A 26,490-nucleotide genomic window follows, 5' to 3' on the forward strand; every position below is an offset into this window, starting at 1 on the left:
ACAAGTGTTCTTGGAAAGAAGCCTATAAATGCTAGAAATAAACTAACACATTTGAGTTAAAAGGATGAGTAATGGTCATATTTTGGTTTCCTGGGTTATTTATTTTTTCTGAACCATTATATTCTGACCCCTCTTTTACCAAGCACTCCTCCCTGGTTCATTACAGTAGACACATTTTTCTTTCATAACTATTTACATGTGTAATTACTATAGGCACTTCAGGAATTGTTTGCTAACGGCTCTGCGTAAATACTAATTATCAGTAATTAAAAAAAAACACCCAGCTATTAGAAAGATAGTGATAGGGCTAAAATGCTGCTTAGGAAGCAAACAATGTTTGTTGAGGCAAAATTAAACATCAAATAACTTTCTCTCCATATAATTATACCACATGCATCATTTGCCTGCTGTGGAAATCAAAGGGCTAAAGAAAAACAGGTAACTTTGGAATCTTTCCTTCATTCTCCAAAATCCAAAAAATTGTGCTGTGAAATCAGTTGAATAGTGGAGAATATTTTATGCTACAGATGCAGAGAAGCACCAGATGCTTAGTGTATGCATTTCTTTCCCCTCACAACATGCTAAAACTAATATGTCTGCCGAATGATGCTTTGGTGAGTTAATGTTATAGGCTATAAAACACAATAGGAGCCTGTCTTCTTTCAAACAAATGACAATAAATTATTTAAGTTTCATTCCGTCTCTGTCTTTTGCACTTCCTAACATAGGCAGAAGTAAAGAGATACAAAAGTGTACCTATCATGTTCCTTAAAGTTAGTTTTATTACAAATGTTGTTAAATCATCTTTTACGAGTTGAAGTTTCGAGTGTTATCCATGGGATGATGAAAATAATATTTGCCAATTTGAATAAAGGACATATTACACTTGTTATTGTAATGGAACTGAATGTCACAGTTCCATTCATACTGAAATGTATGGATATATTATTTACAAGTGATTTGTGCCACTTCAAACAAAGGATATCTACCAGGTTACAAGAGCAATAAAACCCCCAATAACCACATAAAAGTCTAAATGAATATTTATAATTCAAATTCATCATCATCATCATCCACAACTATCAGCAGCACCCATCCTGATACATGCATCAGATACTGTGCTGCCCTGCTCACTCACACTCACACATAACTGTGGTTTAGTGAGTTTATTACTATTCCCCAGCAATTCCCTTCTCCAAAACCTAGAACTGTCCCAATTAAGTCCAGCCACGAGCACGCCAAGGTTAGTCCACAAAGCAATGGCTCAATAGTCCACAAAGTTGCTCAAACAAAATAACTCCACCAGACAAACTTAAATCCAGCAGGCAAAACTTAAATCCACACATAAGAGAGCTCATGAGTCAAGAAATCTCCAGAGTTTTCAAGGCACAATTCAATTCCAAACACAATGTCAATCCAGAGTGAGTCAGGAATCATAATGGTCAGAAAACATATAGCTAGAAAACAAACACGTTCACAGCAAATCCTCCATCTGTCTGCTGTGATAAATAGCCAGCTTGCCAGTGCAGCCCATCAAGATGGGCGGGGCTTTCTCCTATTGAGTAATCTGGCTGACCTTCTCTGCTCCTGCTGTCAAGGTTCCAATTAATGAACCTTACATAGCTCTCAATGTCCTTCTTGAAGGATGGCCACCAAAACAGCCTTTTCAGTAAGTGAAGCGTTTTTACAAACCCAAAGACTTTGGAGTCATTGCAGGTTTGCATGAGTTTTAGTCTCTGGCCGACTGGGACATATAATTTTCCTACCATCCAAGGTAGGCCATCCTTCATTGAGCAGGAGTCTTTGTGGTTTTGTCATGGTCTAGAGCAGGGGTCTCCAACCTTGGCAACTTTAAGCCTGGAGGACTTCAACTCCCAGAATTCCCCAGCCAGCTGGCTGGGGAATTCTGGGAGTTGAAGTCCTCCAGGCTTAAAGTTGCCAAGGTAGGAGACCTTGGTCTAGAGCCTGCTTAAAAGCTAGGGTGATGGTATTGTCCAGAGATGGGTCCTCTTTCACCTTCTCCCTAGTGGTCACTCGGCCACTAATTTTGAAGCTGGGGAGTAGGGCCTTAATTATTTCTGGTTTGGTGCTGTTGTATTGCGGTAATCTTGACAAAGCATAAGCTGGAAAGGTAGCGGAAGGTAAAGTTAAATCACTGGAAGTATTGGGGCCAGTGTGCTTGCTTAGGGGACAGTTTCCTTGGGATTTTGAGGACTTCCAGGTTTTTATGGTCAGTCCATCTTGCTCCCCTCCAGGAAATGGCACCAGGTGAGGAGGACCTAATGGACAGCATAGGCTTCCTTCTCCCATACTCCCCACCACTGCTCCATTTCTGTCAGTTTTTTTGAGGTGTACACACAGGGCTGCAACTGGCCCTGCTGGTTCTCCTGGACTAAAATGGCTCTGACTGCTATGTTGTTAGTATCAGTTTGGATGACAAAAGGTCATTTTCCTGTTCCTCAGTTGCCAGGTTCTGTTCAAAGTTGACACCTGCCTTTTCTCTGTCTTATGTGTTCTTGGAGCAGAGTACAGAAGGTAGTTCCTCCTCCTCTTCTGCCACTGCAAGCTTTCCCAGCTGGAGTCTCAGCCAAATCCCTTCCAGTTGGCCATTCAGAGCCATCAATCAACTCAGTTCCTGACATTCCAGGAATGGGCTCATCCTCCCTTGAGCTGACATCTAAGGAGGTATCTGGGGCATCGTTCAAGGGAGACATCACAGGTACATGCAACATCAACACCTTAATGTCTCAGTATGGAGAATGTAGTTTATCTAATTTTAGGCCAGATTGTCTGGGACCTTGGAGTTTTAATTCGGTAAGAACGGAAGGTTCACATGTTGTGTACCCATGCTAAATGACAGGAGCAAAATTCTAGATCCATGGGGATTCTGCTTTATGATGTAAATCACCTGATTCCCCCATGATGCCCTTAAAGTGTTCTCTTCCTGTTTCTGCAACAAAATGCACACACAGAATTGAGGAAAAGCATTTTTGAGTACTTCAAAAGGATGAATGAAATACTTTTTTGTTTTACCATAAATTGTGCATTTTTGTAGCATGTTAACCATTATAATGCATTTAAATAATCTATTGGTGTCTTTTTGAACTATGAAGTGACTAACTTGCCCTAATGTTTTATAACTCATTTCAGTGGGATTAACTATGCACCCAGTCCAATAAAATATAGACGTGATTTATCAGGCAAAATGCTAACTCCAAGCATTTTACATTATCTTAAGGTAAAATAACATTATGTTAAAAAATTTTAATAAAAGGGTAAGTTAAAGATAAGGCAGGGAAAAAACACAATCAAAAAATAATTCTGAGAAAAGTAACTGAATGTTGCCACTTGAAGCAGATTTCACTATTTAATACTTCCTATAAAATTGAGATACAAGACAGGATTTTATCAGTAAAAACCATCCCTTCTTTCAGTCTATGCCAAGAATGGGAGGAGCAACAAAGAGCAAACAGTTCAAACAAAGTTCTGTGTATCTTACTGAACTGTTATAAAAAAAAATGCATTTTTTAAAAAGCCCAAGCTCATAATACCATCTGATCTTTATTTTGATTCACCCAAAATAAAAACAATACAACCTCATCTGGAATGGAAATGACATAAAAGAGATTCCATTGGAAATTTTTGGTATTTCCACCTACAGGATGAGTTTAGAGGAAGCCAATCATCAAGTTCTTTAAGGGGAAAAAAATTGAGACTGTGTATAAGTTCAGCTGAAGTTCAGGTTGAGTTTTGAGCAATTCATACTCTTGAATGAATTTATTCTTTTGCTTCCTTCCTCCCTCCGCCCTCAGAGCTTGTTAATGTTGAAATGTAGGGAAGTGGCCGAATTACTATGCACAGGGGAAATCAAGACTCCAAGTCCACTTAATTTTTAAAACAGGAGAGACTGCAAAGAAAATTGCAGGTGATCCAGAAACAAAATTCAGTCTTCTTTGTGGGAAATACTATTTGATAAATGATTGAAGTTTCTTCTTCCCAAAAGGCAACCAATGATTTGAATCTACAGCTGAATCAGAATATTTTAGGTGGTATCTTCTCTACTTTCTTTTTACTCCCTGTAAAAGAGGCTGTTTATGACAAGGCATGATAGTGCTAATTTTAATCCAAAAATGACATTAACATGTATTTCCTCCTCCTTAAATCAATAAAAAAAATATTGATTTAAATTGTGCTGGCCCATGGTTTAGTTTTATTGTGCCACAAAAATTGTCAGCTCACTGATTAATAGATTCCCCTGGTTAAGATAGATTAAAGAGAAGAGAGGAGAGAGGGAGAGAGGGAGAGGGAGACGGAGAAGGAGGGAGAGAGAGAGAGAGAGAGAGAGAGAGAGAGAGAGAGAGAGAGTGAGTTACAGTTACAATTATCAGAGTTATTTTAGTAATCAAGGAGACATAAATTGATGTGGTAAAGAGATTTATTATTTTTATTTATTTATTTATTTTGTCGCATTTCTATGCCGCCCAACTCCCAAGGGACTCTGGGCGGTTTACAACAAAGAATAAAACAATGCGAACAATCCCATAAAAGACGTTAAAAAGAAAAACATTAAAACATTAAAAACTTTAAAAACGTTAAAACACATGCATTCCAATTCATGGCCAGGTCTCTCAAGATCATTATAATGAGATCAACGGCCACAGGCCTGCCAGAAGAGCCAGGTCTTCACCGCTTTGCAGAAGGCCAATAGGGTGGGGGCGGTCTGGACCTCAGGAGGTAATTGGTTCCAGAGAGCCAGGGTAGCCACAGAGAAGGCCCTCCCCCGCCAGCCAACATTGTTTAGCTGACGGGACCCGGAGGAGACCGACTCTGTGGGATCTTACCAGTCGCTGGGAGCTATGTGGTAGAAGGCGGTCTTGAAGATAGCCTGGCCCTGAGCCATATAGGGCTTTAAAGGTAATGACCAACACCTTGATGTCTTGATTGCCACAGGAGGAGGAGGAGGAAGAATGAACCGAAATGAGCATTCAATATCTTCATAAATTAGATGGGGGAATAGAAGGAAAACTCAACTAATTTGCACATGACGCTAAGCTGGCAGGAATAGCCAACATTCCAGATGACAAGCTCAGGATCTGAAAAGATCTTGACAGACTTAAACAATGGGCCCTATCCAACAAAATGAAATTTAATGTGGAGAAAAGCAAGATTTTACACTTACCATTCGTACAGGGGGTGAGTGCATGCCAGCCCACTGCAGCCCAATTCTCTCCTCCCCAAGCTGGTTGCAAAGGTTTGGAATCTAGTCCAACCCCCTGTTCAAGCAGGAGACCTTATATAATTTCAGACAAGTGACTGTCCAGTCTCTTCTTAAAAACCTCCAGTGATAAAACTACTACTACTTCTTCTTCTTCTTCTTCTTCTCCTTCTCCTTCTCCTTCTCCTTCTCCTTCTTCTTCTTCTTCTTCTTCTTCTGCCTCCCTCTCCTCCGCTCCTCCTCCATTCCCCCGTCCTGCCTAACTCAGGATTAGAACTCACAATCTCTGATTTGTAGACTGGTGCATTAACCACTAGACCAACTGATTCTTATTTAATATGTACAAACTGTTAAAGCAAAATGAATTCTCCTTTTTTTCTGCGCAAACAGTTAGCACCAGCCAGGCATACTGTATTTTAGTGAATAAAATTAAAACAAAATCTCTATTTTGTTATGCCTTTTTCCTTCTTCACCAATTTGAAAGTAATTCTGATGTTCTAAGGCATTACTTTGGTTTGAATTACAAACAGATGAATGACTTCTAAATTGCTGGCTCACTTGCAGTGGAATTCTGTCATGTTTTTCTTTCTGTAAAATGGATGACATGAGCCAAATGTAGAAATATAATATCCTGCTGGCAAAATCTCTTTTAAAAAAAAAACAAAAAAAAAAACTATTTTTAATCTGGTGATTTTAGTATATACTGGCAGGCCACTATATACTAAAACACTTGAATCTGTCTTCTTAAGAAAGTGAATGGCTGTTTTCATTTTCATTTCCCCTACTTAAATGACACCCCACCACCTCCCAAATAAGTATGTAGCAAATGGAATTAGATGGCATGTGAACAGTTAAAACATGTAAATGGAGTTAGCAGCCATGTGATCTTTTTCTAGCATACAGAGTGAGCACAGATGCTGCTTTTTATGGGGTCTCTTTTTTCACTGCATAAGAAGAACATGAAGTGGAACAAATGAGATTTGGGTTTTATTATACTTTTATAGCATTGCATTACATATAGGAGCTAATTCTTTTTTTTAAAAAAAAAAATAACACCTGAACACCTTTGGCAACTTTCAAATATGCACAACAGCTTTGTCTTTAGTTGTAATAGCATTCCTCAGCCTAGAGTGGGCTATGAAGCTCAACTGCATGCTATGAAATTAAGGGCAATTCAGCACACCCTCAGAAGCAATTTGAGAGCAGGCTGCCATCGTCTTCTACCAAATTGCTAAGACAAGCAATGAAAATTACTGCTATGCCTTGAGCTGCTGTCAAGCCTAGAGCATCAAAACAACCCTTTACCTCCACTGCAAATAAAGATTGGGGAATGGGCTGTTCCTCAAGGTAAAATTTCATATGGAGGCTAGATAGTGATTCACTGGAGGTGTTTACCTTTGCTTTGCACTGAGCTTCTGAAAGGTTTAAGGCAGACCCAGGCATTTTAGAGTTTGTGGGCCACACCTGGCCTGTGGCAGCAGGGGGCATCTGTGTGAGGCAAGGCATCATTGGTGGGGGGATGTGGGATGGCTGTGTGTGTGTGTGGGGGGGTGCATCCTCCACAATAGACTCAGTTTCTCATGTGGCCTCTTGCCCACTCCTAGTTTAAGACCAATATTTCATCTTAACATAGAGTGGTGTGGTGGCTGAGAGGTGGAGTTCTCGCCTCACAATCAGGAGGTTGTGAGTTCGATCCTAGGTAGCGACAGATATTTCTCTCTCTGAGTACAAAGAAAAAATATCTGCTGCAAACTCCATGTAGGCATCAGGAAGGGCATCTGGCCAGTAAACACTCAGCTCCATTCAGTTGCCCTAACTCCACCCTGATGCAAGGGATTACAGGGTCATTAAAAAAAGAAGAAGAAAGATTTCATCTTAACATTCTAACCTTACTAAAAAGCAAAAAAGGTCAGACTTGTTGGATCCAGCCCACTTGGGGGGGCTCTAGAGACCACAAAAGGGCTGCTGTTGGCCACACATTGCTTAGATCCTGTAGAAAATCAAAGGAAGATAATCTTGCAAAGAAAGGTGATGAATAAAGACAATCTTATCCATCACCTTAGGTGATAAAAAAAAGGCAATCTTGCCTTTTTTGGGGGGAAAGTGGAAATTCAGAAAACATAAACTACTAGATAATATTAGGAGGAAGAAAAATAAAATTTGATGATGATGGTGGTGGTGGTGATGATGATGATAACTTACACACTATTACTACTGAAAATTGTAGGGTTTGGCAGATCCAGAACACATTAAGTCCAAAGTTTGTTCTATGTATTAAAAAGGAAGGGGAAGAGAGATGACAAAAACAAACAGACCAGTAATGTTTTGTGTCTCCAGAGGAAAGCAGATGCTGCCAAGACAATAGTTTTTTTGTCATCTGTTTTCTACACTGGTTTTATGGTGCTGGAATTAAATTCTGCACTTTCCATTGATCCAACATCTGAAATTCTTCTTAGTAATTTGCTGGTTTTCTTGATCTTCATTCTTCCACTGAGCCAATTTCCTGAACTCCTGCAGTGTCTCCACTCTGACTCTTCTTAGTTCTAATTAAATCTTCTGTGCTGTCTTTCCAAGTGACTTTCTCCTCTGGCTACATTTCCCTCTCCCTGCACCTTCCTTTCCGCTCTCCTTCAACTACCTCCTCTCAGAAATGGTTTTACAGAGGATCTGCTTTTCTGATTATTTTGCCAAGTTACTCCATCTATTCTGCATTTATTATATGCCTGGTAAGAGGAGTATCAACATTGTTTTTCCAGATACTTCTTTGAACAGCAAAAGAATGCAACAATTACAGTAAAGGCTGGGGAAAAATACTAATTCAAATAGTGCAGACAGAAAATGTTCATTGCACTTTTTCGGGCACTCAGGTTGTGTTTTCACAAGCATTTCAAATAGCCTCATTTCAAAAAGCAAGACCAGTGTTTAAGCACTTTTCATAGTGAAATTTATGTTAAAGCTTCAAAGCTTGTGACTATTACTGACAAAAAACCTGTTTATATTTCTGTGTTTTTGGAAATGGCTCTGCATGATCTCTCAAAATAATGGTAGAACTGATATTTGTTGATATTTCTTTGATCAACAATTAGCATGGAAAACATACCATACATATTTATAAAAATTGCTATTGGATACTTACAAGAAATTGTATATTATCAAAAAAAGTTCATATCAATAATTTTTTGCTTAAAAAAACTTACATTCATAAAGTTTTTGTATGCGAAAATGGCAACAGGGAAATTTAAGGAGTTTTGCATTAACAAGGGAAATAACAAAGTTCCATGTTAGGAAAACAATAATGATTTTTAATATATTTATCTTCCTCATTTTTGAAGTTTTATTAGTTTATTGTAAGATAAAATACAAGGTCATAAAAAGGGAGTTTTATTTTAAGATAACAATATGAGTACAAACAAAAATTTAGAAAATTAAAAAGAGAATGAAAAGTGCAAAATAGAATAAAAAAGAAAGAAAAGTAGTTGACTACCAACTTCTTCCAGCTCAGTAGAATAGAAAAAGTTACAGCCTCAATTTTTTGTTTTACATTTCTAAACATTTCAAGCCATTTTTATAACAATCTATAAAACCAATCTAATCATTAAAAACTAAAATTAGAATTTCATTTTTTTCAGTTTCAAGTACAAAATCCAGAAATGGTTTCCAAATGGAAACAAATCTATATAAGTTATTATCTTTAATTAAAACTTCCTTATTCATCTTTCTGCTTAAAACAAAGAGTCATGTCAGGCCCCAGGAAAATCAGCAAATCCAGACAGTTCAAATAAATATAAAGATTTATTGCAAGCTTATGCTCTCTACAAGAATCTGAACTACTAACAGTCAAAGCAAATTAGTAGTCGATAACAGTCAAAGGAATTCAAGGTGGACTGGACTTCGATCTCTTGTGGGCATAAGGGACTCATGACTGATGATGCATATGACCCCTCCCTCAGGCTCAGCCTGGTCATCTCCTACAGGTCACACTTGTTCTCTTTCTTTGGAATTCACCAGCTGCTTGTTGTTGTGGCCCCGCCCTCTGAGCCTGTCCCATCGGAGGAAGAAAGCTCCGAGCATGAGGAAGAGGAGTCAGCCAGGCCTCCCTCTCCAGGCCCCTCCCCTCTGGCATTGTCTCAAGTGCCGGTCGAGGGAGAGGAGACAGCTGATTCCAGTCAAAGTGATAATGAGACATCATTCCTGGACGCACGCCTCCGAAGGCGTGATAAACGTTTGCAGCAGTTTAGGAGGCGTGCTAGGGATTAGCACTGAGTCACTGGACCACACCCCAGAGACCACACCCCAGAGACTATATAATAGAGAGTGGTGGTCAAGGATCTTTTGTGACGAACAAAGCAAAACCTTGGAGTCACTAAAGCCTCGTCCGGAACTGCTGGGAGGAATATTATTTCTGTTTGGACTTTCTTGAACGTTCGTATTTTATCTGTCTGTTTGTGCAAATAAAGTCCCTTGGCAGACGGTGTGTCTATCGCTGCCAAGTCGGAGATAAGAACTGGGTGCGTTCCAAAGTGTTTCCTTAACCCTCGACTGGCTGTGTGTGTGTGTGTGGGTACGGGGACAGATCATCTGTTTGACTAAGTTTGTTTGTTTGTTTGTTGAATTTATTTGCCACCCATCTCATAGCAAATGACTTGATGGCTTCCAGCATTAACACATTAAAACGTAACAAATAAATATCTTTAAAAATAGAAAGTTATTTCTATTTTATAATAAAAATAGAAGTTATTGTTCTTCAACTCCTTCAGGCTTCCATAACCTCAGAAATCTTCCAGTTTTGATTCCTACCAAACTGCACATTTTGTCTTCCATCCCCCACCACCAACATCAAACTACAATTTTCTTTAGCAAAATAAATGCTGACTTTGGAATCAGCAGAGGGAAACTTCTTAAAAGATTGTGGGTTGGAGATGCAGATTTTCACAGGACCCTCATTAAAAGTTGCCTCTGTCAAGGAACTAACTTGGCATCATGGGATGCATTAGTAGCTAGAGCAGGAATACTTAAATTGCAGAGAGAATAACATGGAAAGCCTGAGCATTATTCATCAGCCTTCACACAACTGATCAGATTTAGCAGAGAGGCAGATTAAACAAGGAAGCTGGGGTTCCCAAAATAAAGCCTGCTCACCTCATTTTGCTTTCAGAATGTACAATTTATAGGCTTTACAAATTATATGACCAAGGACATAAAAAAAGACCAAAATTAAGTTGAAGGGCAGATTCCCCCCAAGGTTTTCCCATGTTTCCATTTTACTACAACAAATATGATGAAATCCAATGAAGTTAGAATTAAGGTTTGCATTTCAAATTTTTGGGGTAGTATTTTTTTTAATATGATGCATGGAAACATACCTCATTTCTTTACTATATATAGTAGATATATGCAAGAATGCTGGTTAGCTGGGTCCCATCTCTTTGCTTTATAGTTATACTGGATAATTACCTTGGCTGCTGTATATTTGCAGATTACATATTAGCAGAGTTGGAAAGGACTTTATAGGTCATCTAGTCCCCCCCTCCCCTGTTCAAGCAGGAGACCCTACACCATTTCTGACAAATGGCAGTCCAACCTTTTCTTTAAAGTCTCAAGTGATGAAGCTCCCACAAATTCTGAAGGCAAGCTGTTCCATTGGTTGATTGTCAGAAAGTTCCTCCTCATTTCTAGGTTGAATCTCTCTTTGGTCAGTTTCCATCCATTATTCCTTGTCTGGCCTTCAGGTGCCTTGGAAAATAGCTTTCCCAAGCTTTTTATATAGCTGCCTCCTCTCTGTGGCAGCCCCTCAAATATTGGAAGACGGCTACCATGTCTCCCCTGGTCCTTCTCTTCACTAGACTAGCCATTCCCAGTTCCTGTAACCATTTTTCATATGATTTAGTCTCCAGTCCCCTAATCGTCCTGGTTGCTCTTCTCTGCACTTTTTCTAGAGTCTCAACATCTTTTTTATAGTGTGGTAACCAAAACTGGATGCAGAACTCTAGGTGTGGTCTTACATATATTTATATATTTATCTTTATGTTGTTTTCATTTATTTTAAACATTTTAATATTTTAGAATTGTAAACCAACCAGAGTCACCTTGTTGAGACAGGCAACTATAGAAATTAATTAGTTAATTAATTAATTAAGATAGAAGTAAAGACAGAAATCAAAGTCTTCTGGGTCTTTTTATTTATTTCAGTTGCAGATTGTATTTGTTTTCTTGTAAAATATTAAATAAAGAAAATAGTTTTCAAAACATATATTAATCATAAATACTAGTTATTTCAAAATTTGGCACAATATTCTGACTTGTAACTTATGTTAGGTTTGGAATATGCACAGATCTGAATCTATGGACTCTTGTATTTCTGTCTCTCTGAATAATACCTGTGCAATGTACAGCATTCATTGCCAATGGTACCAATGGTAAAGTTGGTACCAATTTGGCCAATATAGCACAAATCAAAGCCCAGTTTTAGTTCAAGCATGCATAAGTTATATTATGCAAGTGTCAAGATTGAATCGCTTTGCTTCTTTCAAACCTTAATGCTTTTCAAGTTGTCAATGAACTGGGGGGAGGGAAAGGGGAAATGGAATGTAGAGAATGTATGCAGAGATCATGAGAGCATGGAAGCCATTGAGGTCACCACTTCAGGTGCTTGAGAAAGAAATGGACTGTTCCCATAACAAAAGAGCATCTCATAATTGGACAATGTGATCAGGGGTGGATTCTAATTTTTTATATTACCGGTTCTGTGGGCGTGGCTTATTTTGTGGGCGTGGCTTGATGATCATGTGACAATTCTTTAGGATTTAGCAGAGATACTGGTCTACCAGGCTTTTAACTGCTTGTAGAGCTGTACCGGTCTACTCATTTGTTTTTCCAGGCACCGGTCTACTCATTTGTTTTTGGAGGCACCGGTCTACTCTTTGTTTTTCGAGCGCACTGGTCTACCACCACACTGCCTTTTAACACTGATCAGCTGTAGGGCGGCCCTTTGAAGCCCCGTGGCAAGAGTTTAAACAGTTTTTTCCCTTCTAGCCGATCAGCTGGGACTTGTGAGGCAGCGAATAGATTGGGGACGGGATCAAATAAAAGGTAAGAATAACGCAGAGGGGAGGACCCAGCTCCCGAACAAAGAGAACTGGTTCGGTGATGTCATATTGTCACCGCTACTGGCTTGGCTGAATCGGGCCAAACCGGGAAGAACCCATCACTGAATGTGATCATCCAGGGCTGAGGAGAAGGAGAAAATATTGTTTAACTGGGCAAGTATTTGGGCGGGAAACCAGATCTGGTTTTGTTTCTTCAGTATCAACAAGGTGTATCCAATAAAGTGTTACTTTTGGGAATTCAATTCTCCCAAGAGTGTTTCCTTGTTTTGGGTTCACTAATTGGACAGCATCAGGGGTGGGGTCTATTTACCTTTACTACCGGTTCACAACAGGAGTGCATGCACGTGCGCACATGTGCGCTTCTGCGCATGTGCAGATGGTCAATTATGATGTCCGGGTGGGTGGGGGAAGCCTCCCGCCGCTTTTACTACCAGTTCTAAAGAACTGGACAGAACCAGGAGCAACCCACTACTGGACAGTGAGCTAGAACCCCAAATTTAGAGACTCCTGTTCCAAATAGCATACTGCAGCATGTACCACTGCCAACTCAGAGGTACATGCAGTGTACTGCCACTCATTCAGTATGTGTGAAAATATCTATTTGATTATTATGAAAAATAGCTCTTGGACAAGGTTTTCTGATCCCAAAAGCTTTCCCAACAGCATAATGGAATTGTATTTTCCCATTAACTAATGCTAAAAAAAAATAGGAAAATCTAATTGGTTGACTCTCCAGAAGTAAATCAAAAACAAATCTCTAAACCATTATATAGCCACTGAATTTAACATTTCTGAGTAGGGAAGAAAATAACTTAGCAATTGCCTATCATGTTCTATAGTGAGTTCTTTAAGTATACTATAACAAAGACTTCAAATAGTTATCTTCCATAACCTTTCATCGTGTAACAAAATATGAGCAATTATTTTCTGCGCAATAAAGTGAATACACGGTTTTAATTGACCTTGCTTGGCTTTAAAAGCTAACAAGTGAAGCAGAGGAAAGTATGCCAGCTCCTCTTAGAAATTAACCATGTGTGCTGATTCAATTTCCAGATATTAGTAAGGCCTCAGTTGCTAAACTTATGAGAGAGAGAGAGAGAGAGAGAGAGAGAGAGAGAGAGAGAGAGAGAGAGAGAGAGAGAGAGAGAGAGAATACCTGTCATTTTAGTTCATGTTTTTAAAGAAGTGTTTTCATAGAAAGAAGAAGAGGAGGAAAAAGAAGCCAAACTGTAGTGGATTTAAATCCAGGGAAAAGACTGGAGATTAGTGCAAGGTACTTATAGACAATCTGTGGCTCTCTAGAAGTTACTGAACTCTTAGGATTTCATGCTATTGACCATGCTGCCTGCGGTTGCCAGAAATTAAAATTCAGTAGCATTTGTAACAGCATATATTACCAGCTGTAGTCTGAAGGCATTTGATGCCACATTTTTGCAAAGCTAAATGTGGTGATTCAACAGGTGAATCAGGGCCTGAAGACTTGAGTTCAAAGTTTCAATAAAGTTTATACAGGAGCCATGAGGAATTGGAAATAGAAACCAGCTGATTATTCCTATTGATATAGTTTTTTTCTGTATATTGATTTTGTATGCTTCCCAGTTCCTTTAGGATTGGGGCAGATTATATGTGTTGTAAATATTTGTGGATAGAATATGGAAAAGATTGATAGTAGTCCATATTCCAGAATTATGTTATTCAATCATATACTGACTTTAAGAATTTAAGACGAGTCTATATAGCCACCATGATTAATGACTATTACTGTGATCAACTGAGGACTGAGGGAATGGTTTTGGGGGGTTTGATTTACTGAGGGAAAACCGGACCTTTCAGATTCGGGTTTTCCCAGATGTTCCAGTTTACCTATTCTAGTAAATAGAACTTTGGAAAATGCTTGCTTCTACGTCTTTATTCAGAGTTGGGGTTTTCTGGAACGCTGACGTTGTACATATACACACACACTATCTATCTTACTAGCTAGGTAAATAAAGCTGCCTTTTGCAAAATATGGTGCAAATAATGAAATAGCTGGACTAAATCTAAAGGAGAGCATTATTAGTCCATGCGTGAGTAATGTCTACTGATATCATTTATTTATTTATTTATTAGTTTGATTTATATGTCACCCTTCTCCGGAGACTCAGGGCAGCTTACAATGCATTAAGCAATAGCCTTCATACTTTTTGTATATACCTGCTTAGTAGGGCTTATGGACCCCCCCCCCCCCAAGCGGTGTGCTTTTTTATACAAAGTCAGTTTATTGCCCCCACAATCCGGGTCCTCATTTTACCTACCTCGAAAGGATGGAAGGCTGAGTCAACCTTGAGCCTGGTGAGATTTGAACTTGCAGTAATTGCAGGCAGTTGGCAACTAAGTGCTACTTTAACAGCACTTAATCCACTGCACCACCAGGCTCTTATGAGTCTCATGAGACTTTGAAAGTTTCCACTACAATCATTCCAGTGAAAAACCTGCATTTAAATGATAGTTGATCTTAGAATTATACCATTTTTTAAAAGAGCTTTGAGCTTATCCTTTTCCTTTGCTAAATCTTCCATTGCTAACAGGCATTCTTCTCTTTCCTTTTGTAGCACCTTATCACCATTAGGTTTATTAGATTACATGGCTGATCATGGCAGCCAAAGATGAAACGTCCTAGTTCAGAAATGGCTGCAAACTCTTTATTTATTTATTTTTTTGAAAATTTCACAGTTCATTTGGGTTGGCAAATATCAGGTGACAAAAGCCTAAAATGACATATCTGATTAGACACAATGGGTGACTTGGAAAATGATGGTATTATTACAATGATATAATTAGCTGAGCACATCGGCACCAAACATCTCAGCAGCTGTTTGAACCTGATGTTCTTGCATAGCAAACCATCCTGTAATTTCTCCTGCTCTCCCACAATGTTTATAAAGAGTAGGCAACCTTGACCGTCATGTTATATGTGATCCCTCAGCCCAGCTCCACAGCCTCTCAAGCCTGTATTCCAGTATGGAATGGAACAACTTGCTGCAGCCAACTTGCTCTGGCCAACTCGCCAGTCAACTCACCACAAATTCATTGTGGCCAACTCAGCATAGCCAACAATTCGCTGCAGGACAATTCAGCAATTCAATTTAATTTTTTAAATAAGTAAAAAAAATATTTTAATTTTTATCATTCACAGTTTATTTTATCCCTTCTTTGGCATCCTTTCTTTAATGGTTCTGTTCCACTACTTCTTCAATATTAGTGTAACTCTTGTCCTGCAGCAAGTTGTCCCGTGGCGAGTTGGCCATGTTGAGTTGTTCCATGACAAGTTGGCCACTTTGAGTTAGCTGTGGCGAGTTGTCATAGACCCATTCCAGTAGCACATTACTGCGATTCAGTAGCAAAATGGTAACTGTCAGTTCTTTGGGTTGAGCAAGAGAGTGAGTGGTTCAGAAACATTCACTGAATTTCCATGGTTGAAAGTAGACTTGATCCTGGGTCTCCTCTTTTGTAGGCTAATAGTTTAATCCCAAAGGTCCTATTTCAAAAGGCAACTGGACTTTATTTCTTTTCAAAACAAAGAAAGTCCAGTTGGTTTTTAAAAAAGCACCTTTGGGACAACTTTGATCTGGATGACTTGGAATCTCTGTAGACAACTAATACTTTAATCATTACCATTAACAATATGTTTTATGTTTCTAGTATTATAATCCCACTCCACAAATTAACAATATAGCCAGTTCATCCTGGTAACATTGCTGTATTCCACCCCACAGTTGAACATAATGTGAAGAAATATGTAGTCTCTCATTGAAAAAAGTTGCTTTTCCCCGCTACCCATTTAGAACCTTCCATTTTAAATACCCATCACTCGAATGCATTAAGTGACATTTAAATCAATCTATATCTGCCTATATCTTCAATCTAAATTTTACTGCAGGTCCTTGAGTGAAGCTTCATTAGATTTTATTGTTAGGGATTTTATTTGCTAAATTATTCAGAGGAAGGGGAACACGTGGCTCACCACATGTCAAATTGCTATACCCAATACCTTTCATCCATGGCCATACTGATGAAGCTGAAGTCCAATAATTTTGGGAGGACCAGGCAACAGCCACCCTTTCCCGTTATGATATTTTTTAAAAATGGCTTTTAATGATATCACTGATGGTTCACTGCTCTGATATCCTGATGAACTAAAGGATGATATACAAAATAAATAAATTTAATTATCCATTTCATGTTGTGGTTTATTACATTTTATAATGAAGTCCTGCATCAAAAAAGTACCAGGGTGTGTATAAAATTTTGAATCACATTTACACAGTATATAAATACTGTATTTATATACAGTATTAAATTTTAAACATTTCTTCAAAATACAGATGAACCTAGAAAAGGCATAGAACAGCCTAAAATGTATTTAGTCAATAATAAAAACAAAAAAACCCTAAAGTATAAAAATATCAATCTGTCATATTTAGAAATGGATTACTCTAGCAGTCTAGATACCAAACCTTCTGGAAAGATAACTAGGACAAAATTGCAGAGACAATCTAATATACTTAATCATTTTCAATCTATATTTTCAATGGCATGCAGACCTTTGTCAAAAACCTGAGTTTAGGTAAAGCACATGCAATCTGTAACCTCTGACATTGAAATAAGCTTTATCCTGTACAGATAGTCCTCAATTTACAACAGTTCATTTAGTGACAGTTCATAGCAGGGGTGAAATGCTCCCGGTTCAGACCGGATCGCCTGATCCGGTAGCGATGGCAGCGGGTGGTTCCTACAACCTGTTCGGCCAAAGAGGTTGTAGGAAAAAAATGCCTTTAAAAGCATTTAAACTCAGCTGACAATCCCAGCTGAGTTGCCTTTTAAAAGTTAAAAAAAAAAAAAGTTGGCTACGCCCACCCAATCACATTAACCACCCCCCCCAAGCCACACCCACAGAACCGGTAGTAACAATTTTTACATTTCACCACTGGTTCATAGTTACAACCGCACTGAAAACAGTGACTTATGACCATTTTTTTCCTGGTTGTACTTTGGTTGAATTTTGCATTTCCTGGATGACTATATATTGGACACAGTTTTCTTTTAGGTGGCATAATTCCCTGAATTTTGGCTCAACGTTTGCATACAAAAATATTCATGTTGCCTTTTCTTATGGGCATGACATCTCAGAGTGATGTAATTTAATGATCTGAGTATGTGATCTATTAGCTCTATGGGCATCTCTCTGTGATGGATTATTATTATCCCAACAGTGGCCAATCACTGTAATGTTTTCTCTAGAGGTTGATGCAGCTGCAAGCCAAATCTGACTGACTTGGAAACAGTTAGCATAGCAATACATGGATAATGAGTAACTAGGCTACCGCAGAGATGATTTGGGTTCTAATTCTCTGTCACATATGAAGTTCAGCTACAACTATTTTAGGCCAATTTCTGTTTCTCACTCTGAACATAATATGTGGAAGGTGAACTCTATTAAGTTTACATTCGAGGCCAATAGAGAAATATTGAACTATTCCTGTATTTTGCAATTTTATTCTGTAATTTTATGCAAAACCAGCAGTTTAAAATAGATGTACACCTCAGGAAAGAGATTTTAATTTATCTGGAAAGTGAAACGCAATTTTTCTTCTATCTGTTGTATGTAGCATACCCTGAATTTACCAGCCACTTATTTGGAATAGGATCAGATGTGATTGTGAATAGTTTAATGTCTGCTGTAACTTCGATAGTCACCCCATTTCTTGCATAATAATTATCAGTTCTCCCCTTAGGGATTGTTTTTATTGATTACAATAAAAGCGCAGAAGCATTAAGATGAGGAAAGGTCACTTTCTTATCAAATGAAAGGCTAGGTTTCAAGCAAATCATAAGTCTGCTTTTTTATTAGCTTCATTTCAATGACCTAATAATTTCCAAGTAACTGAAGAACATGTTTAATCATGGGAACCACTTAGCACATTAACACAATGGTACGTAATCATTTGCTTTTTTATGCCCTCAGTTTCCTTAACCCATAACTAGTCAATAGTATATTAATATTACAGGTTCACTTTAGAGCTAAGCATTTCTGAATCTATTAAACTGTCACCCTGGATGAAAAAAGCATATATCTAACCCACCCACCCCAAGACAGAGGGAGAGGAGGAAAGAAGTATTAAAAAGAGCTGAGTGCTAATGAAATTAATCACAATCATCATAAGTACTTCCAATTTCTGTCACCCAGAAGCAGACAGCATAGAAAGATAAATACCCACTCACAGTTTAATACTGGAAAATATGTGTGTTTGGTAGAGGGACAGTTGTAATTATTAGTTGCTTGTTTATCAGATTTATTCCCTGCTCATCTTGCAATTCAAGATGACTCTTAGTGGCTTACAGAAAGATAAAACACACATGCATCCAACAATTATAAAAACAGATTAAAGATATAAAAAATTAAAGTAAAAAACCCAAGGTTTTGGAGGGGAGAGGTGTGAGTGTCTCCTCTGTAAGTATACCAACCATCTCCAGCCAATAGCTTCTCCTTCAGGAATATAAAGTATATAAGTATAAAGTTTAGCATTCTGCATTTTGAAGAACAATGCAGAAAAAAATCTGGTCTAAGATTTTAGGAAATTTACAGAAGTTTATGTGGACAAAAACATTTTTCTCTTTTTCATTAATAAATGTCAACAATATCCAACTAAGATTTAAATTTCCTAGTATATAGTTGAAACTAGGAGGAAGAACCCAGAATTGGTAACTAAGAGGATTGATTCCAAGCTTAGAACATGAAACATAGAATAATAGGGTTGGAAGAGACCTTGGAGGTCTTCTAGTCCATCTTACATCTTTTAGGCAAGCTTAGAAATTCATATATTGAATCCCTGCATTGACACATCCAAGTCAATACCGACTTGCAATACTTTCCAGGTATTCAGGTATGAAGATTTTTGCCCCATGCAATATGATAACAGCAGTGGTGGGATTCAGCTGGTTCAGGTGAATCGGTTGTTAAATTACACACGCACAAGTGGTGGGTTGCCCCCGGTTCGGACCGGTTCGTAAGAACTGGTAGTAAAACCGGCGGGAGGCTCCGCCCACTGCCCCGGATGTCATCATATGTACATCATATGTGTGATCTCCATATGTGTGCACGATCCCATTGCAAACCGGTAGTAAAGGTAAGTAGAACCACCCCTCACACACACACACACACACACACACACACACACACACACACCGCTATCAAAATGGATCCTGGACACTGTGCTACAATGGTGAAACAGGCAACGGAGTGGCTGGAATGAGAGAAGGAGAAAGCTGCTTTCCCTCTTTCTTCTACCTGCTCCTCCTCCTTCCCTCATACCAGCTGCTCCATTTCTCCACTGCAGCGTAGCACAGCGCCCAGGATCCACTTTGATAACGGGTGCGTGTGTAATAATTTGCCTGGCCAAACTAACCCCACAGTCTTCCCTACATTGGGCCCAGCTTCGATCGTGCTGCCAACTTAATTCCTCGCCCCTCCTCACCCCTCTCACTTTTGCCTGGAGACTGACCGACACCCTCTGCATGGAGCTCCACGGGGATGGGGGGGAAATCCCTCCCTCCACTTCCTCCCAATTCTTCATCTTCCCATGCAAGCTCTAAGGAGCATCAACTCCTTGCCTCTATGTAACCCCCCCTCCTCATTCCTCCTCATTCCTCAGAAACCTCGCCTCTTAAAGGAGAGGTGGAATGCATCCAGAAGGCAGAAACAGTTGCAAGACCAACATGCAAACAAGCACCCTCGGAAACAACCTTTTGGCAAAGGGTGGAAATTTAACAACCGGTTCAGTCAGGGTCAGGTTGACTGTCGCGGGAAGCTAGTCCCACATGTACGGTGGAGCTGGAGGATGGGGATGGGCCACACCTCCTATAGCCAACCTGACCCTGGCTGAACTGGTTGTTAAATTATTTGAATCCCACCACTGGATAGCAGGTTTTGAGTTTGGAACTGTCTGCATTCATAGTGAGGTCCTGCGACTGAACTGCAACTGTTAAAACCCTGTGACTGGAAGTCCTGCCACTTATGAATTTAGTGTACAAGGTATGGTTTTTCATATCTTAGAATGAAAACCTTAGATATGGTCCTAGACTTTTTAAAAAAAGTTTTTGGTAATAATATTTATTTAGTATTAGTTATGAGTAATAAGACAGAAATGAAAATAGAATCTCTATATAGGTAGTGTTCGACTTATAGCCATTCATTTAGTGACTGTTCAAAGTTACAATAGCACTGAAAAAAGTGCCTTCTGACCATTTTTCACACTTACAATTGTTGCAGCATTCCCATAATCACATGATCAAAATTCAGACATTTGTTAACTGGCTCATATTTATGATGGTTGCACTGTCCCCGAGTCATGTGATCCCCTTGTGAAAACTTCTGACAAGCAAAGTCAATGGAGAAGCCAGCAACCATATTACTAATGTAACAACTGTAGTGGTTCCTTTAATAACTGTGACAAGTAAAGTCATAAAATGGAGAAAAATTCATTTAACAACTGTCTTGCTTAACCACATTTTTTGGTTCAGCTGTGGTCGTACGTCAAGGATTACCTGTATTCAAGAAAGTAATGTCATCATTTCCAGACATGCAACTAAACTAAGATCATGTTCTGATGTACATCTGACAATCTTATCCAGCAATTCATAACATAGTGACTCCTTTTGAAAAGAATGAATTTATTCAAAATCCATCAGCATGGATACTGTACGAGACAGGTATGGAAACAAATATTTTGTGGGAATCCTTAATAAACTCTACTATAAACTTTATAGCAAAAGTATAATTCATGTAAAATAAAACCAATGCAAATCAGAAATTAAATTGCACTATATGGATCATTACTTAAATGATTGAGAGTTTAGGCTACGGTTGCTTTGCTTCAGATGTATTGAAAATCATAGTGTTTGAGCAGAAGCAAATGTAATGAATTTATAGCTCTCTGGGATGGAAATGGGCTTTTTACATATCCTGTGCTCCAGTGAGCAGGTAAAGAAAGAACATTGCTTCTTAAACAGATTTGGAGCCACTGAAGAAAGCTATTCTCAATGGAGACTGGCTCTACCTCAAGAGCCTCAATTGTGTTGTTAGAAAATGTACAATCCAAGCCTTGGATTATTTTAAATTGATCATTTGGTACAAAGTGTGCCAGATTACCTATTCTAGTAAATAGAACTTTGAAAATGCTTGCTTCAGAGTTTTTACTTGGAAGAGGGTTTTTTTCTGGAATGCTGACACCAAGTTCTTGTGGGAGTGAATCAGTGGTGGGTTGCCCCGGTTCAGACTGGTTTGCAAGAACCAGTAGTAAAACCAGTGGGAGGCTCCGCCTGATCCAGATGTCATCATAGGTGAACTGCGCATGTGCGCGCGGGCACGATGCAGTAGTAAAGGTAAGTAGAACCCACCCCTGGAGTGAATGACAATTTGTTTTACAACCCATTAGAGAATACCAAAGGGAAAGACACGAGAACTATTTTTTCTTCAGTGCTTAAAGTGTTTAAATAGTGGCTGGATGACCAAACATTAGGGATGTATAGCAATGAATCCTATACTTGTAAGGATTGGAATAGATGATCTCTTTTTTGGGGGGGGAATAGATGATCTCCAGGTCCCTTCCAACTCGTACATTTTATAATTCTACTCACACTTGTATGCCATGTGATGTGTGAATTGCAGATTCTGGCTCAGATTTGTCCGCACTCATCTCTAAAGTGAAAGGGAAAGCTGAAGGAACAGGAACAACCACACACAAACTGAAGCAGATCAAACATAGACTGCCAACAATTTGATTTCAGCCACAACTAAGCAATACTTTACATTTTGGAAATATTTGATCTGCGTGTATATATCTCTTTCTCTTTAACTTTGCAGAACTGCTTGAGGGGCCTTGTGTGATCATGAGTAAATTGAATTTAAATCAAGGTTTGACATACTTCTTGGGGAGAAATGGCTCAATTGAAATCATCTTGTTATTTGGGGGAAAGCGGTTCTCTTATAATTAAATGAATGAAGAACTTTGTCTCTTTTTTATTAAGTACATATAGTGGAGATGTTTATTAGGGGGAAAAATAATACCTCCCTGGAGATTTTAGGGATTAAAAACAATTTTATTTTACAGGAAAAATGTTCGGAGACCAGGCAAAGAAGATAAATGCTGAGGAAATAAGCCCAGTTTGGAGCCTTTTAAAAGAATCAGTTGTGTACAATTTTATTTCATAAAGCACTTGATCATTATAAATATTATTTGATGATAGTTTAATTTTACTGAAGTGAAGAAAAGTTTAGCAATAGATTAAATATATGCAAAATCAAACACAGGCCTTGGTATTCAGGAGAGAAGTCTTGATATTTCAAGATGAAAAGTTATTGATGTAGGCTATGCAGAAAAACCCGAGACCCCCGGTTGGGGGACTGAATGAATGGAATAAATCACTTTCAAGATAGCCATGAATAAGGATGTGGTAGAAGGTTCATTTTCCAAGCTTCTGGGTTGGTTTCCAAATGTTTGATTACCAGCCTAGATAATGGAATTTTGGGGATGTCAGTGTTCTTTATAAGGGCTTCAGGTGTAGGTGTGTCAAGTGAGGGTCTTATGGTGGGTCTTGTGAAGTTTGAGTTATCGGTGAGTCTTGTGATAAGTCTTGTGATGAGGTTACATCAGGTCAGGGTTGTTGGGGGGCGAACTACTGGAGGGGTTGCATGGGTTGGTTGAGGGTCAGTGCTCTCTCTGGTTGGCTGTGCAGTTGATTTGGATTCTGTGGGGTTTGTAGTCTGGTTGTAGGTCAATGTGTCTATTGATGGAATTGCTTGTGGAGTGCCAGGCTGTTGTGGCCCTCCAGAGGCCTGTGCAGCTAGTAGCTGATTCTGTCAGCGAGGAGACTGGTGTGGTGATGCGCCAGCAGCCTGTGCAGCTGGTACTTGAGTCAGACAATGAGGAGTCTGGAGAAGATGTTGTGCCAGAGGCGGGGATTCAGCCAGGGCCTTCAGAACCTCCAGAAGCTCCCATAAGTGAAGAGGAAGAAGAGAAGGAGCCTCTTCTCGATGCACAAGCGTGTAGAGCTGTTAAAAGGCAGGAGTGGCTCCTCAGGAGGAGGTCTCCTTGAGAGTAAGGCTTGAGCTAGTTGGCCATCTCCTAGCCTATTTAAGGAAGGACGATGACTGATGCAATTTGCAGGAAACAACTTCGTTCATTTTCCTTCGTGTCTTGATTCCAGAAACGTTTGATCGGCTCTTGCTTCTCTCTTATCAGTTTTCCTGCAAATTGCTTCTGGGCATTCTGCCAACCACAGTAAGATTACGGTTATCTGAAATACTGTGCCTCAGAATTGAGTTATTATTCTTTGGATTCTTGTCGGCTGTTAATGAAGTTAACTAACAGCTCTTGTTCGGAAAAGACTGATTTAAACTGTATTTGTGTTCAAACAACTACTAAGAAAGCTCATTAGTAATTCTTAATTAGTAAACTAAGGTTTGTACGGACTTTGTGTGTGCTGCGTTCTTTGGGGTCCGTAGCTGGGGCAGAACACAGGCTTTGATGAATTCATGAGGGTGGTGGGTGGCAGATGATTTTTGTGTTGCTCCAATCAAATTAGTGCTGTTTGGTGTCGGTGTGGGTAGAGATTAAGGATTTGGGATTGTGGCGTTTGATAGCCAACCAGTGTTCATGGATCCTGTTTTTTAATTGATGTGATGTTTGTCCCACATAGAATTGGTTGCAATGGTTACAGTTGGTTTTGTAGATTACATTGTTTCTTTCATCCTTGAGTAAGGATGTTGTGCTTCACACTCACCAGCTTAAAATGATAAAAATCATGCTGGTAACTTCTGACAATTTTTCCACTAGAAATTGAAAGGAACCCCAGGAGTTTGTAAAATCAAAGAAATAAAACTGGAGGGGATAACTGGGTAAGACATGTGGTCCAAGACATGAATGTCCACATGGTATAATTAAGATTAGGGGTGGGTAATTAAGTTTCCTAAGGAGGTACATGAGAAACTGGGGACCATTTAATCAGTCATTTTTATTTCTCTCTTTAAATCTAATTTTCTATCATGGAATTTCTATCCTTTTTGTCCTGTCCCAGCCCACATGCATAAACTCAAAACACTTTATTGAGATACCATAAGCCCCTTGTATTATTCCCAGGTCCACTAATAATGAGTTCCATTGAATCAAGTGTAACCTGTAGAGTTACACTGAATTTCAGCTGAGAAAGCACCCCTAAGTATCAATAGAAATTACTAACATGGATGAGAAAAAAACATGATATATTTATTAGATTCTGGGAACCCCAGAAAAATACTATTTTATTAGATTTTTTGTTAACATTGAACCATGCCTCCTATATTCAGGTTTTTGACTATGAGAAATGAGTATCCCCTTTGTGATATTCAAGATTGCATGAAAAGACAAGGCTTGTGAAGGAGCTTGTCGTGCAAAACACTGCTCATCAAAGCATGTTCTCTTTCAATCTGTTCTAAAAAATTGAATTTTGTCCCATCAGATACAATGATGATCACCAGTGGTCAGTGACAACTAGTTCACACTGCCACCTGTATCAAAAATACTATACCACTGGAGCTATAAGAGAAAGATAGTGAAATAAAGCTACCTGAATATATCTGCTTGGCCACTTTAAGAAAGAGAAAGTTAAACAGTGGGAGATGGGGATGTTAGCCTAACATCCAGCAGAGTCTTCATAAATTCTTAATGCCCAAGCTGTTTATATCTCTTCTGTAGATAGGTGTGTATTGTTTCACCATTCGGAGTTGTGACCCAACAAAACCATACATGTCTCAAGTCCTGCTTAGGTTCAGACTACTCTTCTGACATTCATCTGTCCTACACAATCATCTGAGTCTCTACTGCATGAGAGATCAATGGGATGGGAACCTAAAGGCAGAACTTCTCAGTTGCACTCCTGGCATTGTAATCGGTTTACCTCCAGGTTTCTTTTGTCTCCTACATTGTTGGCTTTCCAGAAAATATAAATAAGGGTATGTGGGAATTAGTGGTGTTGGGCTGCCTTTTTGATTATTAATTCTGATTACAGTTTGTTGTTGTTTGTATTTTATGGCTGTAAACCTATAATGACAGCCAGTTGGTGTAATGTCAGATGTCAGTTAAATTACAGGTCAGTTAAGATATCAGACTAAAAACCAGGAAGCTTAGTCCCATTTTAGGGAAAAAGCCAGCTGTGTGACCTTGGTTCAGTCACTTTTTCTCAGCCCTAGAAATAAGACAAGGGAAAACTACTTCTGAAATCTTGCCAAGAAATCTGCAAGGATTAATTCTGACAATAACTAGGAATCAAAACTAAAAGTTTTATGGATATACAACCTGCTATAAAAATAGTCCTAGTAATTGGTTGATATACAAATGTTTGTAATAAACAATATATATCTAATAACATTCTGCTGATTTACAAACAAAGTGTTTACAGCCAGAAAATCTTCAGGGAGGGCAAGGTCAATAGCATTAACCTATAGAGCCACGGTGGCGCAGTGGTTAGAATGCAGTACTGCAGGCTACTTCTGCTGACTGCTGGCTGACTGCAATTTGGCATTTCGAAACCCACCAGACTCAAGGTTGACTCAGCCTTCCATCCTTCTGAGGTCGGTAAAATGAGAACCCAGATTGTTAGGGGCAATATGCTGACTCTGTAAACCGCTTAGAGAGGGCTGTAAAGCACTGTGAAGTGGTATATAAGTCTAAGTGCTATTGCTATTAAATGGCAGATGTGACTGGATGAGTGTTGCCTGCATCACACTCACATAAAAAGGAGTGGGGCTCCAGTTCATCTGGAATATGCATTCTGATGCTGTTCAACTACCTGCCTCTGGCTCATTCAACCAGATGAACAATCAATCAAAAGAGCAAAAAATGTTTGATGAGAGAAAACTTCAGACAACTATATCAACCATTAAATTAGAGATTAAGTTTAGGTTTGAGGAAAAACAAGCATCTTTAAATGGAGGAATACCACCCAAGAGTCAGTATGCCAGGTTGATGATAATCATGGTCCTTCATTTTTCTTGTATCATTTGTGGTAATCAGGTATGTAAGAGTTCAGTAGCAAACAGAACCAAATGTATTTCTTCATCATTGAGGAACTTCAATGGAATGTAGTTATTCCTTA

General features: G+C 38.9%; 2 long non-coding RNA genes across 6 annotated transcripts in view; one reads left to right on the forward strand and one right to left on the reverse strand.

Annotated features, from left to right (window-relative positions):
- Nucleotides 1-5,863, reverse strand: part of LOC148116386 (uncharacterized) — a 56,867-nt gene extending 51,004 nt beyond the window's left edge. For all 4 annotated transcript variants that reach the window (XR_015728373.1, XR_015728372.1, XR_015728371.1 and 1 more), the window contains exon 1: nt 5,180-5,863. This is a non-coding gene — a long non-coding RNA (uncharacterized LOC148116386). The remainder of the gene's footprint in view (nt 1-5,179) is intronic.
- The window catches only part of LOC117666153 (uncharacterized), a 79,532-nt gene that overhangs the window by 3,527 nt on the left and 49,515 nt on the right, over nt 1-26,490 (forward strand). The window contains exon 1 of one of the 2 annotated variants that reach the window (XR_004591658.3): nt 20,979-21,069. The exons of the other annotated variant lie outside the window; for it this stretch is intronic. This is a non-coding gene — a long non-coding RNA (uncharacterized LOC117666153). Of the gene's footprint in view, nt 1-20,978; nt 21,070-26,490 lie in introns of those variants that run through there. 2 annotated transcript variants of the gene reach the window in all.

Source organism: Pantherophis guttatus, chromosome 1, assembly GCF_059756535.1.
Source record: "Pantherophis guttatus breed Tessera chromosome 1, ASM5975653v1, whole genome shotgun sequence".
Classification (NCBI taxonomy): domain Eukaryota; kingdom Metazoa; phylum Chordata; class Lepidosauria; order Squamata; family Colubridae; genus Pantherophis; species Pantherophis guttatus.